At 34.1% G+C, this 16,306-nt stretch overlaps 1 protein-coding gene across 1 annotated transcript in view; it reads left to right on the forward strand.

Moving 5' to 3' along the window:
- Positions 1 to 16,306, forward strand: part of ITPKB (inositol-trisphosphate 3-kinase B) — a 72,067-nt gene that overhangs the window by 16,058 nt on the left and 39,703 nt on the right. The window lies entirely within an intron of this gene.

Raw genomic sequence — 16,306 nt, forward strand, 5'->3', positions numbered from 1 at the left:
AGCCTTGTTCTAAAATATTTTTGAGCGGAAGCTTCTCATACTGTAAATTCAAGTCCCCAAACAAAGCATGCAAGAAATTAGTATCGAGAAATATGTATCATAATGGTACGTGTCAGATGGTTTTAAAAAAATACAGATTCCTGTTTCAAAAATAGAACATGTGCTTTGGGTTAAGCATTACAATTGTTTATGATGTTTTAGGTTAAAGCATTACAAACAATATGTTTGTCTTTAAACGAAGATCTATATATAGCAACATTTCAACAACAGCTTCAGAATTTGCAAGGTTTCCCCAGAGACAGTTAAGAATGTTAACTTTCAGTTCAATTACGTATGTGATTTTGAGAGTATGCTCTTGTAAAAAATGAAAAAAGCCTCTTATGGAGGCTTTAAATAAGAATATACATTTGTGTTATATATAAAGCTTATGATAACCCCTCACTTGGAAAATGAATGATATTGATGGCATGCTTTGCTAATTTTGCATCTTGATAAAAGTTTGTTATTGTATCTAATTTACTTGGTGATTGTAAAAGTTATTTTAAATAGGATTTGGAGAGAAAAAGGAATTAGTTCTTTCTTTCTTTTCACAATAGTGTATACACAGTTTTCCAGTTCTTGTAAGAATAATCTATTCTCTCTTTGGCAAAAAAAAAAAAAAAAAAAAAGCAAACCACTTTTAAGGTACTTTTTCTGATTTTATATACAACATTTTCATAAGAACACTAAAAAGGATACATTTTGAATTAAAAAATTTTAAAGTGATAAATGTGCTCATTTTTGACTGGAAAGAATTAGTCTATGCATAGTTGCTGCTGCTCCTGTTCAACATAGAAACCTATTATGCTTGCTGAGGTTAGTTAGGCCATGAAGGCGAATCTCTCTTTTCCAAGCTGGTAACCTCTAAATGTACTAGAATTTCAATTTCCAGATTATCAAACCACTATAGCTTTTTATGAAGGAAGATTTCCCTAACTTTTAACAGAACTGTTGAAACATTTAGAAGCTCTTTCTTCATAACTGTTACTAGGATCCTAATATAAAAATTTAATCAGAGCAAAGGATCAGTGACCTCCAAAATATTAGGACAGGAGACGGATTTGTGGTAAACTATTTGCTACATAGTCACAACAATTCATGAATGCTGTGTTTGTAATAAAAAATATTTTGAAAAGTTTTACTGACCTATCACCTTTTAGATCTCTTGGACCGAGTGCTTGTTTAGTTTCTCCAATGGCACGGTGTGGTGCTCCAGGTGGAAGTAAAAAAAAGGGTTATGTGTTACTATTTAATTGCCTCATATACTAAAGTCAATTACTGAAAAATGTTTCTTAGTACTGAAATAGAACAATCACTTCTATATTTCTGCTTCCCAGGACAAGCACAAGACAAAGCATTCTAAAATTGTTGCCTACTTTGAGCAAAAAACACTGTTAACATAAGCAAAAGATTGAGAAGTGTTGCACTTGTTTGGTATTGAAATGAAAAGCTTATTCATTTCTTTGATTGGCAGTGAGTGAGAAATAATGTTGAAATGTGCTTACTGTAGTTTATAATGGTATATTTTATTCAAGCAACAAGCATAGCCCTTGGTTTTGTTTTTCCTGAGGAGTTCAAAAGCCCTGGATTACAACAGCAATAACAAAAAAAAAAAGATTAATTTCCTATATAAAACCATTCTTATTTCTTCTCTAGGAACTTGGGAGTGGGAAAACAAATAAACATATTATCTGGCAAGTGCTAGTTGTTGTGAAAGAAAAACAGAAACTAGAATTAAATACAGTACATACATAAACAGCATGCCGTTCACTTTCAGAGTAAGCAACATTATATAAAGTGCAGAAAAGGAGAAAGAAGTAGTAAACGAAATAAATTATGGTCCCAAAATAAGGTAAGGAAACATATCTAAAACTAGTTTACATAAAACATCCTTGCATCAACTATGTCCATGAATTGCTTTCTAAATCACTTTCGTTCTTTAAATTTCTCAGGTTTTTTGTGAACTTAATCCGTTCCAGCCAACCATTACTGTTTGATTTTTCAGTATTCCCTAAACCACTTATTACTCACTATCTATTAGTATTTACACATCTTAAAATTTCTGTTGTCTCACATTTAGTAAGTATTTTTACCCAAAAAATACAAATTCTTCTACTTGGTTTAGTTTTCACCATTTATGTATAATTTTCAATTAATTCCATGTCAAACCCAATTGCATTGCTCCTTGGTTCATTAATTTTCAGATCTATACTCCATCTTGCAGTATATTAGGTATCTAATATTTGTTGCAAATAATTTGGGCTATCAGTCATTAACATGACAATATTTGTATATAAAAGTGTATATGTAGTCACATCCTTCATTCATATATCTTTAGTTATCACCACAGGCATTTCTTATGTAATTAGCGATAAATATATTAAATAATCAAAACAGCTTTGTCTTATTCCCATTTTAATTTTGAAGTTTTTGCTGGAATACTAGTCAAAAAGATACAAAGTGACAATGAACAAAACCAAAGTACTTTTTGGAGAATCTTTGCAAACCTGGCTAATGATATGGTTGCTGAGGGTGGTTATTTATTTGTTATTTAAATAAGCCAGCATATTCTAAATATCAAGATAAAATTCAGTTTGTAGTCCCTCCACCAAATAATTTATTCCTAATAACCAGAACATCCTCAGTTTTTTTCAATGCAATTGGGGCATAAGTATGCTTCTGGTTCTGCGAGTTAGAAATATTTCTGAAGAAGAGACTGCAGATCAACTACCGATAGAGATCTACAAGTAGATAACATTTATTTGTGCTTCAGCAGTCTGAAATTCAGGTCATGTTTTTACCTGAAACTTACTTTATAGGACCCAAGGCTGGATTTAAGAATTTAGCTTTCTGGAGCTGATAACGCAAGACATATTAAAAGGACTTCCAATCAGAGTTTCTAAGCAATTTTTTAAAAAAGGAACAGTTCAGCAATTGAAAAAGCTAGTGTTCATTAGTTTATATTTTTTTTTTTATTTAAATCCCCCATTAAAATACCTGGTGCAGGTAGTCCTTGGGTTGCAGCTATTTATTTAGCAACTGTTCCAAATAATAATGGTGCTGAACAAGGAGAATTTTACATGTTTCTTGCAAGGTTCCCATAACAAAAATAATGCAGAAGCCAACAAGAAATCACAAGTTGTTCCTGCCATACATACATCACACACATATATATATATACTGTACATACCACCTTTATTGTTTTTTATAAATAACTCAAGTAGCAAATACAATATCCCTACCTCCTCCCATTTTCACTACAACAACCACCCTGTGAAATGGGTTGGGCTAAGAAAGACGGGCTGGTCCAAGGTTACCCAGCCAGCTTTCATGCCCTAAGGCAGGAGTAGAACTCACAGGTTCCTGGCTCTAGCCTGATTCTTTAACCACTATACCAAACTGGCTCTACATATTTACAAATATATATACTCACATAAGGCATAATTTTTTTAAAAAACAATCTGCTTGCTTTAATTTGGATAAATAAGTTCTAAAATTATAGGCTATTTCAAGTTGCCATCTAAATATTTACTAATCTTTTAAAGAAAGTAACATATCTATGTCATTAGAGAACATGGTATAATTTTCCCCATGTTTTCACTGTTATTTGACATCTTGACTTAGAATCAATCTAAGTTTACTTAAAATATGAGCTCAGTAGTAACCTTTAAACATTGTGTAGCACTGAAGTCACATTTCCATTTATGTTAATACCTGTATATAGTATAGACACCATAGTGAATAAATCTAGCCTTCCATAACATTCAAAGTTCATGTTTATGTTTCAGAAAATGAATATACCCAATTATTTTGAGTAGGTTTAGGAGACAGCCAAAGCAACTTTTCATTTCATATATTTTTAGAATTCTGTAATCATTATATAGAAATTAAGTATTCTCAGAAATTATTACATAATTTTAATGGGTTTTGCCCTCTAACAAATGTTAACAAAGGTGAATGTTAGAAGGAAGTCTGTACCTACCAAAAACAGGATCCTGACATAAAAGCTAATAAAATATGTTTAAGTACAATGTTCAGATTGTCAAAAGTGCAGTTGCTTTCTTTTCATCCTTGTTAGTTTTTGTCAACCATTTGGGGTAGACAGGATCCAGAAACAGGCACAGCAAGGATTCCAAGAACACTCCTTATTGCTGTAAGACAGAATATATGACAAAATACAGGTAGTCCTCAACTTACGACCACAATTGAGCCCAAAATTTCATTTGTTAAGTGAGTTTTGGCCCATTTTACAACCTTTCTTGCTTCAGTTGTTAAGCGAATCACTGCAGTTGATAATTTAGTAACCTGGTTGTTAAGTGAATCTGGCTTCTGACTTTGCTTGTCAGAAAGTCGCAAAAGGAGATCACATGACCTTGGGACACTCAACCATCATAAATATGAACCAGTTGCCAAGCATCTGAATTTTGATCACATGATCATGGGGATGCTGCAAAGGTTATAACTGTGAAAATGGCAAGTATTGCTGTATTAACAGTATTGTGGCATTGGGTAGATGCATTACTTGCATATCCACCTACTGCTGCTGGTGTAATAATGCCTGAGAAACGTGTTCTGCTGACAGTAGAACACCTACTGTCCTACTACAGGATCTGGTACTGTATACTGGGTCTAAAAGGCAAGCTCCAGTCTCTCTCGAGAAAGTAGTGAGAATAAAGAGACTCTCAAGATTGATATAACCCTTTGAGGTAGACAAGATCAAGCTACAGCTTCAGTGGGTTTCCTGGAATGCTCTTTCTAATTGTAAAGTAGAATAACAAATCTTTGAAACCTAGAGTTTTTGGATTATAAAGTTATGCCAAACTGAATCAAAATGGAGTTTATTAATTTTTTTCCTCACACTTTCCTCTTTTTCAAGACTGAGTAGTCTTTTCTAAAACACTCCCCTTTAGAGTTTGCTCATTCCTTCTTCATTCTCAAGGGCAGTTTTACATTCTTTCATAGTTTTGGTACCATTAAAACTACTTATTACAATGTATTTGGTTCTGTATTTGATATAAATGGGTTCTCAGTGACAGCCATAAAGCAGAATCTGATATACTGTAATATTTAAAGTTCAGGATTCTGTAGTAGCAGTACATAAAATAATAGCCTTTGTTGCTGCATGATTTAAACATTGTAGACATAATATATATTTTTGTGCTTAGGGCAATGTTGTATAAAGTGTCACTTTAGTTTACACACCTGCAGAATTTACACTTTGCATATTTATCATTAGGTTTTAGTATTTATTTGTTTATACCAAGCAAATAGAATGACTTGAAGGATCCTTGGTGCCCTCTGAGCTTGCTTGTTTCCTTGCAGATGTTTCATTACCCAAACTAGATAATATCATCAGTGCTAGTAAGGAGTGCAGCAAACTGCACTCCTTACTAGCACTCATGATGTTACCTAGTTCAGGTAATAAAATGTCTACAAGGAAACAAACAAGCTCAGAGAGCACCAAGGAGACCTCATGTCAACCCTGACCTACAAATATTCTCCTTTATTAAATAGAGTGATTTTGGGCAGCGTGAAAATAAATTGGTATAGCAAATAGGCATCCAATAGAAACCATGGTCATCACAATGACATCATATAAATGACTTGAGTTTGCATCCTTTGTGGGATATTTTCATGACATACAGGATGTTACTTTCACTTGTTCCTCTTCACATACCCATAGTTCAGAATGTTACAGGGATCTAGCTATTTCAGTCAGCTATGGACAAACCTTTGCATTGTATTTTTTATATTCTGTTTTCTTTGCTTCTGTGATTTTCTTCAAGACTTTCTAGCATGACTGGAAAATGTCTGAAATATTATAGAAATGTTCATTTTATTGAGATTATTATAGTTATGAATAATACCCATCATATGTATTGCTTTTTCTCTCTCTCCCAAGAGTAATTTCCAATGTTTTTTTTTCTAAATACATAATATGGAAATCATAATGAGCAACTCTTTAGGTGCCAAGCACTAGTGCTGTAAACATCAAAAAGTATTTTCAATAATCAAAATATAATGAGATTACAAATCTCACATGATTTCAGCATACTTAGCCCAAAACCTTTTTGAACAGGGATCTGACTGTTCTTGCCCAGAAATGTTGGTGTTTGAGCACTGAAAGCTCACTGCCAATCTTTGGTGTAGATAAATACATATTTCAGATAAGTATTCATCAAAATCCTGTTGAAAGAAAGATTGTGTAGAGTGACTTTCCCTTGTTGGTAAGATGGTGCAAATTCTACAAAAATATTTATAAGTCCTTTTTTTAAAAAACGACAGCCTTTCCCAGTCAGGGGCCTTCCAAGTATACTGATCTGGCAGCCTATAGGACTATAAACAATCAATATGGCTACATATCCAGGAAGTCTATTTTCTCTGTTTAAAAAACCCAACTCTCCAAAGCATCACACTTTGGTGATTCCTGTACTGAGGCTATACTCAGGCTATAATTAAACTCAGTTGCTTAAGGGTTTGGAAAAATTTTAAAGTTGTATCTTAATATTTATAAAACACGATTTGAAAATAACTTTGGTTATACTTTAACCTATATAAAGAATGAAGTCTACTTTCATCTTGAAAATATGTTTATGGCTAAATGCTCATCAGAATATGTTGATTTCAATGGTAGTTTGCTTCTTTTAAAACTTTTTACCCTACAAATGCACCTTTAGGCTTTTAATGAATTTATTTTTTAGCCATTTGTAGTTATTTACTGATCATTACCCATGCTCATATTTAACATGCAAAACTATAAATAAACATCCTAAATTCTCCATGTTGCAATCAACAAGAAAATCTTGAAAATAGCATATGTCTCTTAACCTAAATGTTGCTCACATGAAACCCATGTGACAGTTCATGAAAACAAAAAACACTCTAGTGGCTGAGGATGAGTCCTTTAGCCATTCTGTAATAGGAGACCTAGGGGGAAAAAACCAAAATACTTCTAGTTTCTCTTGAAGTCTGTGTCTCCCATTTCAAAGAAAACAATGATTGAAAAAGTTATTTTAATTTCATTATTATAATTTCTTGAAAATGGTTAGGCACATTATAAAATAAAAGCATGGTTAGTTACAGATTAATTGGATTCTGTTATTGTGATTTACAGGCTGTTCCGTTTCCATATGTTAATAGATAAGTACCATTACTAATAATGGTAATTAGTTAAATTTCACATGGACATTCTATTATTTATCCTTATCGGAAGCTTTGTAAGCACTAAACTTTTGTAAATAGTTATGATGTTGCTTCTATAGTAGGGTAGTTTGTTGAGTAGTTTCCACAAACACTTTGTCATTGTGTTTGAATTTATAGTGCTAGGAAAGCAATTCCCAAATAGGGAGATTTGCTTCTGTGATCTGGAAATTAAAGAGCCAAGTCTGCAATGTTTTGGTATGCTTGCACAGCTTGATTTCCTTATGTTAAAGCACAGTGCTACTATACCCCTATGCAACTCACATGAAATGTTTTTCCAATTTTAGCAACATTCTTTCCAGGCTCAAATCAACTACATTTGTTTTTATCTTTATCTATGGCAACTTGATGACTTCAGTCACACAACAAATAATTCTGTAAGATCTCTTGCTACGTATTTCTTCCACACCTGGAGTTGAATCAGGTTGCCTAATCCAATAAGACACTGTAGTGTTCTGTGCTTTTTTAAATAAATACTAGATTGAAAAAAAAATCAGTGTTTGCATATTGAAAGCAATTATTTTAACAGGCTTAATGGTAAAAATTTAAGAAGTGGCTTGAGTAATGATTCTGTTTCCCATCCACTTTGTGCTACCACTAGAACAGTAAACAAGAAAGATAAATGATATAAACAATATAATCCTTTAATATCTTCACATGGAAACTATTGTTTTGACATTGGTTTGAAAGAGAAACAGTAATCGTGATTTTAAGCAGGACTATAAAAATGTGTAAATACTAATATATTTTTTTAAACTGAAGAGGACTCCAAAGTTTCTTCTACAAAAGAACTATTTTGTTCTAATGAAGTATTACTTTTTTCATATAATTGCTGAGGGAATTAGTAATCAAAGTCTGCATCTATCTTATTCACAAATAGGAATTAACAAAAATGCTATTCAGTGGAGAACCAGCGGTCTGCTCACCAGAATTATGTATATATAAATATTTTGAATTGCACTTCTTTTAACTTAGTCCACATTAAAATAGTTTTAATTTGCCATAGTAACAGTTGTGGAAAATGATCCTAAAGCAAGTTTAAAAGACTTAAGTGAAGTAGTTTCTTAAAGTTCCTAATAAAAATAGTAGCCTTAACTTTCCACTTTGTGATAATAATGTGGTATTCAGTGTTCTGTGTTACATGTTTGGTATATTGTTAATAGCAGAGTTAAAGAGTTAATGACTCATGCATTTAAACATTGAATGCATGAGTTTAGCTATTGCAGATCTGTAAGAATTAGAAATCTAATGTTCCTATTTGTGTCATTTTCAACATGAACTCAATTCAGTTGATTGAAGTAATGTTATGATCCTATGACAAGTGTCCAAATACAAAAGTAAACTATACAACATAAGGTTTTTTTATGTTTCTCTTAATTAACTTAATAGCAAACCCCTAATAGAAGCACAAACACTGGACCAATTAAAATGGATTCTTTCATCAACATCTGAAAAAGATGTTAACAGGGGCTTTGAAAAGATCCTTCAGCTTTACTCTAAATATTTGACTTAGTACCTATTTTCTGCAGCTAGACCCATGAATATTATATTTCCCCCCAGTATTTATTTATTTATTAGATTTATATTGCCGCCTATTCGCCCATGGCGACTCAACTGCTGTACTATATCCAGTTGAGAATTTGGAGAAGAATTCATAAACTGAGACATACGAGATGCCAGATACCATTTATACACATATGTTTTTCAAATACCTGATGACACACTTCTTTATGAATTGCTGCATAAATTTATTGGTTTCAGGAAGCAGTAGCATGGCAGAGCAGTATAAGTAAATATTAGGGCAATGCCAATGCTTCAGAAGAGATCTTTTGTATTGCATGTATAATGTATATGAGGTACCTCTCTTCAAATTATTGAATTAGTTGTATCTTTTTTTCTGGGTTCACATTGCTACTTCTTGAGTGTATAAAGCAACCCAATAAGCCTAAAAATATATGGCTATTTTGACAATTTGCGTTTCTTTAAAACATTTGCATAGTCTAATCTATACAGATTGAATATATTCACACTCTGCTGCTTAGACTCCTGAGTTTATTTTAATAGTTTAAGATGAGTAGGGGTGAAATGCTCCCAGTTCGGACTGGATCGCCCGATCCAGTAGCGATGGAGGTGGGTGGTTCGGAGAACTGGTAACAAAAATCCCTGCCCCCAGACCCCCCATGCCCAGCTGAGCCGCGCTATCATCAGAGGCTTTTTTTAAAAAAAAAATTAAAGCATTTTTTCTACAACCTGTTCGGCTGAAAAAATGCTTTTAAAAGTAAAAAAAAAGAGCCTCTGATGATCGTGCGGCTCAGCTGGGATCGTCAAAGGCTTTAAAAACATTTTTTTTTATATTTTGTAGAAAAAATACTTTTAAAAGCCTCTGATGATCCCAGCTGAGTTGCTTGATCGGCAGAGGCTTTTTTTCTTTTAAAAACATTTTTTCTACAACCTCTGAAGAGGTTGTAAAAAAATGCTTTTAAAAGCCTCTGATGATCCCAGCTGAGTCGCCTGATCGGCAGAGGCTTTTAAAAGAAAAAGAGCCTCTGCCGATCAGGCAACTCAGCTGGGATCGTCAGAACCTTTTGAAAGCATTTTTTTACAACCTCTTCACTGAAGAGGTTGTAGAAAAAAATGGTTTTAAAAGTTTTTTTTTAAAAATGGCCATGCCCACATTATCCCCCACCACTACCACCAAGCCATGCCCACAAAACCGGTAGTAACAAATTTTAGATTTCACCACTGGTACATACTAAACTTCAGATAGAGTCATAAGGCTTCATGACCATATTGAGAGCTCTAGAAATAGCTCAATCCATTTCATCTCAGTCTAGGAATACTCAGTTTGGTAGTATAAACCAGATTCCAACTATCTGTAAGAGGACCCTAACCCTAACTCTGGCCCTTCTGGAATGTTTTTTCTTTGATATGTTTGTTTGTTGTTTTATTTTTAGCTGAGGAAGTGGCTAAAGTTCAACTGCCTTGATGCAGCCAGCATTCTTTTTAACTTCTTCAAAGTATCCAACTGTGCATAATATTTCTTAAACATAGGTGCACACAATGTACCTTTAAAAGTACACTGAACTGCACACAACCCTAATATAATGTCTTAGTATTCCGATGCATCCAATAGAAAGTATTTTTAGGATTGTTTGTGACTACATGATCATATGGAATGGTAGTATACGTTTTGTTGAAATACTTATAGTGTGCCATTTGCTGCCCTAGTGTAGTTATTTCTGGACTTAAGTTATATTTGTCCGCACATAAACTATTAGGGAAGGATGAGAGAAATTCTAGGGCTTCAAATTCAAAGGGATTACTAGGAAACAGTGGTGGGTTGCCCCCGGCTCGGACCGGTTCTGTAGAACCGGTAGTAAAACCGGCGGGAGGTTCTACCCACTGACCCCGATGTCATCAGGAAGCTTCTGCGCATTTGCGCGGCCCCATTGCGAACTGGTAGTAAAGGTAAGTAGAACCCACCCCTGCTAGGGAAGATAGTTAAAAGAGACAACACAACCTATTTACCATATAGTGTGATGTGGAAATTCAGAATCTAAGTAGAAGACATCAAGTATACCCTGAGAAATGTTACTGAGGATTGAAGGATATAATAGGAGTTAATAGAAAAAGGAGGGAATTGTTGTGATCTTGGGAGTCAGTAGCTTTGGGCAGCCATCAAATTGTGCTACTTCAGATCATATCTTTGTAATGGAACAACCCCAAAGATACAGTTATCTTGTGTTGCCCAGAATTTATCCATAGCAGAATGAGCTGTAATTATGAAAATGAGCTTAATTCCTCTTCTAGGTATATATGAATAATAAATAAAACTGTTACTACTATTAGAGTTACAATTTAATTTGAACTTTACCATGCTTGGTTATCATTTAAACTCAAATAGCACAATATCAAATAAAAAAAGCTGTAACTCAAGAAAAGCTATAACACATTTGGATATTTATAACAGCTTTTGGAGAAACTGAATTGTAGTTCTGGAAATTTCCAAGGCCTTAATGTATATATAGGCAGAAGGTAGCTGTTAATTCTTCCAGCTATTTAACAGTTGTGCTATTCAACTTGTTTGCTAAATGGAATGCCAGTCAGTCAGTCAGTGCTTCATCATAAGCAAACAACATCCGTTATAGTTATAAGGAGGGCAGGAAATAGGGAGGGAGAGTGAAAGTATTTGGTGTGCAATCCAGCTTTATTAAAGATCTTCATATTTGGATTTATGGGTAGCTTTTTAATTGGGTTCTGTGAGCACACTATTGGGAAATATTATAAAAGAATCCACACAGCTCGTCCAAAAATATTGCTAAGATGTTTTAACCAGAATTAAGAATTTAACTCAGGAATAGCCTTCTGTAATTAGAATGTAGTGTTAATATTATGTTTTAAATTTTTTTATAGATCTAAAAATTCATCAGACAAGATGTGCATTTATTACATTTTGCTTTTTCAGGCCACTGGGAGGAAACGGCTGACAAAAACATATAGGGATGAATAAAATGAAGTTTGTCTTCATATGGGCTCATGGTCTAGAAAGGAAAACTTGGCCGAATGAACTGTACTCTAATAACTGTGTGGAAACAATCTTTTACAAAGTTTCATCATGTGAATAACAGCATATGACAGATCCACAAAGAATGCAGGAAGGACAGGCAACAAACAAATCCTAGACCCATTGTTGCATGGCTATCTGGCTATTCTTAATATGCTACTATTCTTTATTTCTAATTCTTCGATAGGAGAATGGGAAATACATTTTGAAAATTCAAAATAAAAACAGGGAGGAAAGCTGGCTGTGTTTATATTCTTATAAAACTTGTATATGAAGAATCCACGGGCCTTGGGGAGATTATTGCTCAGAAGAAAAGGTATTTTCAGAAGTACACAGCTAGCAAAAAAGCTCATGAATACCAAAAGGCATTTAAAAAGAAAAAGTGATGTGAGACATGAAAAGCTTTAACTACAGTTTGATGAAAGCAATTTAGGATAGGGCATAGCCTAATGGTACATTTATTATTTCAGAAATAATAAAACAAGCATCAAACAATAATAAAACAAGCATGCCTTTCTCTTATAACCTGGGAGTCATACTATTTCATTATGTGCTCCCTATATTTCAGTGGCAGCATAATCCAGTCACTTGGCTCTGTTGGATTGAAAACGTGCTTCAAGGCATGATTCAATAATTTTGACTTAATAGGGTTACCAGTTTTTTTGTATTTTGTATTTTGACAAATGGAACAACTGGGTAACAAGAATAAATTCAAAAAGCTAAGCATTTTGTCTGCTTGGAGAAAAGCTCAGAGCCTTTTTCAGGTGAAAATGATAGCAATTCTTCCTCTTTTCTTTAGAAGACAGTTACAGTATATATAGCATAATCACAAGTGGCAGGAAATTGTCTCAACTTTATGGCAGTTCCTTTGTTTGCAATAATCTATGTTATAGAGATGGTCGGGGGAGCAGCTTGACAAGATCACTGACTAAACTTATCATATGGAAAAATCTCTATATAGATACATGCCCTCCAGGCCTTTAACAAACAGGCAGTGATTACAGTATGTGTAAAACACATTACTGCAGTCCCAAAGGTGCTGTTTCAAGAGGCAACTGGGCTTTCTGGTTTTTCTTTGAAGACTTTTTACTTCTCATCCAAGAAGCTTCTTCAGCTCTGGTTACTGCAGTCTACTCTTGGCAATTGTTTATGTTACACTTCAGGCTTCACATAGGATTTATTTTCCATACTGTTAATTATACTGGATATTGGTCAACCCAGCCTTCCCTGCTTTATGGCTTTATCTTCTGACTTGAGAATGCAAAGTCAGCGTAGACATGAAGTAGGTCTGTTTTTCCTTGTGACAGTTCTGCTTTCATTTAATACATGTGACATATAATATGCAATAAATTCAGCATCAGCTGACCTTTGATAATTGATCTCTGACATATTCAACTCACTTTATTAGAAGGTTGACAAAATGGTCATGTGCATGGTACTGATCTCTGTGATTATCAACAGGATGATTTAAATTTAACATGTATTCATGAATACTAAAATTTACTATTTAGCACAATTCATCCACCAGTCCCTGCGAACAGCTTTTAAATGATATAGTCATTGCACAGTCAGCAAATACTTTAAATATATAACACATATCTCCCCCCACTTCTTTCAAACAATACTTACACAGTAGTTGACCAAAGAATAATACTTCTCACAAATAATGGTTATCTAGCTATTTTGGTGTATACTTTTATTTGATTAAATTGATTAAATAACCTTGTTGCTCTTGATTAGTATTCTCCATATCCAAATATAATGCTACCAATGTAATAATGGACTCTGAAAATGCTGTAGATAGTTGTAACTTCCTTTGATTTCTTCTATACAGAGATTTCTTCTCTGTTATCATTTTACAAGAATGTAATTTGCCTTGTTACAATTTTTCATTGTTCCAGAATTTGCCTCCTCACTCTCCAACATTCTTCCTCTATCACTGACACTGAAATATTTTGGGCCATTATTTTTTCAGAATTTTAAGAACAGGAATGGAAATTGGAGGTAGTATTCCAATCCCATTTTTTGTTAATAATGTGCAGTCCAGTTGATATCAAGTCTTAGAGACCACATGATAGATTTTCTTCATGACAATTTGTACCTAACCTGGTCTTTCAGATCTTCCAATAGTGGCACTCATCACCACTGTAATTCAGTTGAACAACATAAGAGAACAAAACCCATCAGGACAAGATTCAGCAGTCCATCTGCATTTAAAAGACACCCTTTTGAAGACAGCAAAGTTAACATTTTGGACAGAAAGGACTGCTGGTTTGAAAGGGGTCAAAGAGGCCATCTATATCAACACTGAAAACCCCCCTTTCAATAGAGGGGAAGTGATACGACATCATCTATCTCCAGTCTACAATACAGTACTTTCAGCGGTTCCAAGAAGGCCCCACATCCATTTGTACTACTCAGATGACCTTTAGGGGACAGATATATCTCCAAGTAGCCTACACGACTCTCTAAAATATTGCAAATGACCAGCTGTCTGCAAGGAATAGAAATCCTTCCATTCTCCACCATTCAATCAGAAATGAAGAAGCTTCTTGGATGAGAAGCGAAATGTCTTCAAAGAAAAGCCAGAAAGTCCAGTTGCCTCTTCAAAAAGCAGCTTTGGGACAACCATGACCTGGATGACTGAAAATCTCCATAGACATTGTATTAATTGCCTCACTTAAACAATACTTACTTAAATAAAAGGTGGCTTGGTACTGCCATGTAGTTGGGTATATTAAACTTAATTCTGGTGATTTTTGCCATAATGTTTTCTCAGGAACATCAGGAAGTGATTTGCCATTGTTGGTTTGGAGTTTTTTATTTTTTTTAATTCTTAGTCTAGAAAACAACCCTGAATTTCCTGAGTTCTTCCCTATTCAAGTACCATGTTTTTTTACTGCACTGAAAATTCTACTACCTGATAATGATGAGAAATCAGATCTAGTCCACAAATGAGTAATAATACACAGGTACAATGTATATTTGGGGATTCTGGATCTAACAATACTTGTCACAGTTCAGGTTTATTTATATATGTTCTTCCATTCTTCAAATCACGTAACCTTTATGTATAGGCTTAATTTTAGAAGCAAAAGCGTAAATGGTTTCTCCAAGCTATTCCTTTTTGTTGAATTCAGATTTGGAATTGTTGTATGATGTTGAACAAACTATATGCCTCAGAACGCATAATGAAAAAAATGGTTTTAGGGTTTCTCATAATGATAAACTAATATATTATTTTGTAATTATTGCACTTACCAACAGGAAAAAAAAATGCTTGTGGATTTAGTAATACCGTTAGCACCGATTAATCACAGAGTAGCCATTATAAGACTGGTACATTAAGAGATGATTAGAAGATTATTGGAACATAATTATATTTTTGATATCCTGCTTTTTATTCTGAATAGCAAAGATAGTTAGAAAGAGTTTGAGGAAATGGGAATTCTTTAAGGAGAAGAATTACATTTATCTTTTACTATCCTCATCATGCTGTCTCTCATTTTATGAGAACCAAAAGGCAATATTCACGAATCAAGTTAAGTGAGATTTTTGTTGTTTGGTGCAGTAATTTAGGCATCAGGTTAGAAACCAGGAGACCATAAGCTCTAGTCCCATGTTCAGCACAAAGCCTACTGGGTGACCTTGGGCCAGGCATTTCTAAGACCTAGGAAGGAGGCAATGGCAAGCACTTTTGAGAGACCTTGCCAAGAAAACCGCAGAGACTTGTCCAGACTGTCTCCAAGAATTGGATGTGACTGAATGGAAGTGGGAGGGGGGAATGCTATCTCTCATTTTGTGAGAACCAACAAGCTCTATGCACCAATCAAATTAAACTATGAGATTTGTTTGATTTACATGTTACACAAATCCAACCATTTTGGCATAGTTTCCGGTTTAGGTTTTGGGATGATGAATAAACCATGGATTGCTGATGTTTGTAAATTTTATCATACAATCATACAATTCCTCTATAAAATTAGAGACTTATTATATAGCAATGCATATATTTGCTTTTATAAGAGAGAAAGAAACTTAAAAGATAGATTGTACAGTCTTCAGTTACAAGTATAGGATTTTAATTTATTTTCTACACTTATTGATGTTGCTCACATTATTCTCATTCTAGTGTTGAGCCTTGCCTTTTCCTCTCCTCTGATTTTGCCAAAAAACCTCCTAAAACCAGGCTGAGTTTAGGCTTCAGTTGAGTCACAGGACTTTTACAATTACTTCTTTCTCTGCTTAGTCATCAGTCTTTCTGAGATGTCCTATTGTGTTACAGTGTGAGAGTACATTAATAATATCACATGAGGGAATGTCTGCTCCAACGTCAGTGTCGCTGTCAAAATTCTAAGGATTGTGCCCCAAAGGATCAAAGGGCTGTCTGTCAAATCTTTATACTTATTGAGTTGATCTTAACTATTTTAAGACCTGAATATTGCTTAGAAATTGAGCAATTTTAGAGCAGGCGTGCCCAAAGCTGTGAAAGGACATTCTGCA

Source organism: Pantherophis guttatus, chromosome 1 (assembly GCF_059756535.1).
Source record: "Pantherophis guttatus breed Tessera chromosome 1, ASM5975653v1, whole genome shotgun sequence".
In the NCBI taxonomy this organism is placed as follows: Eukaryota; Metazoa; Chordata; class Lepidosauria; order Squamata; family Colubridae; genus Pantherophis; species Pantherophis guttatus.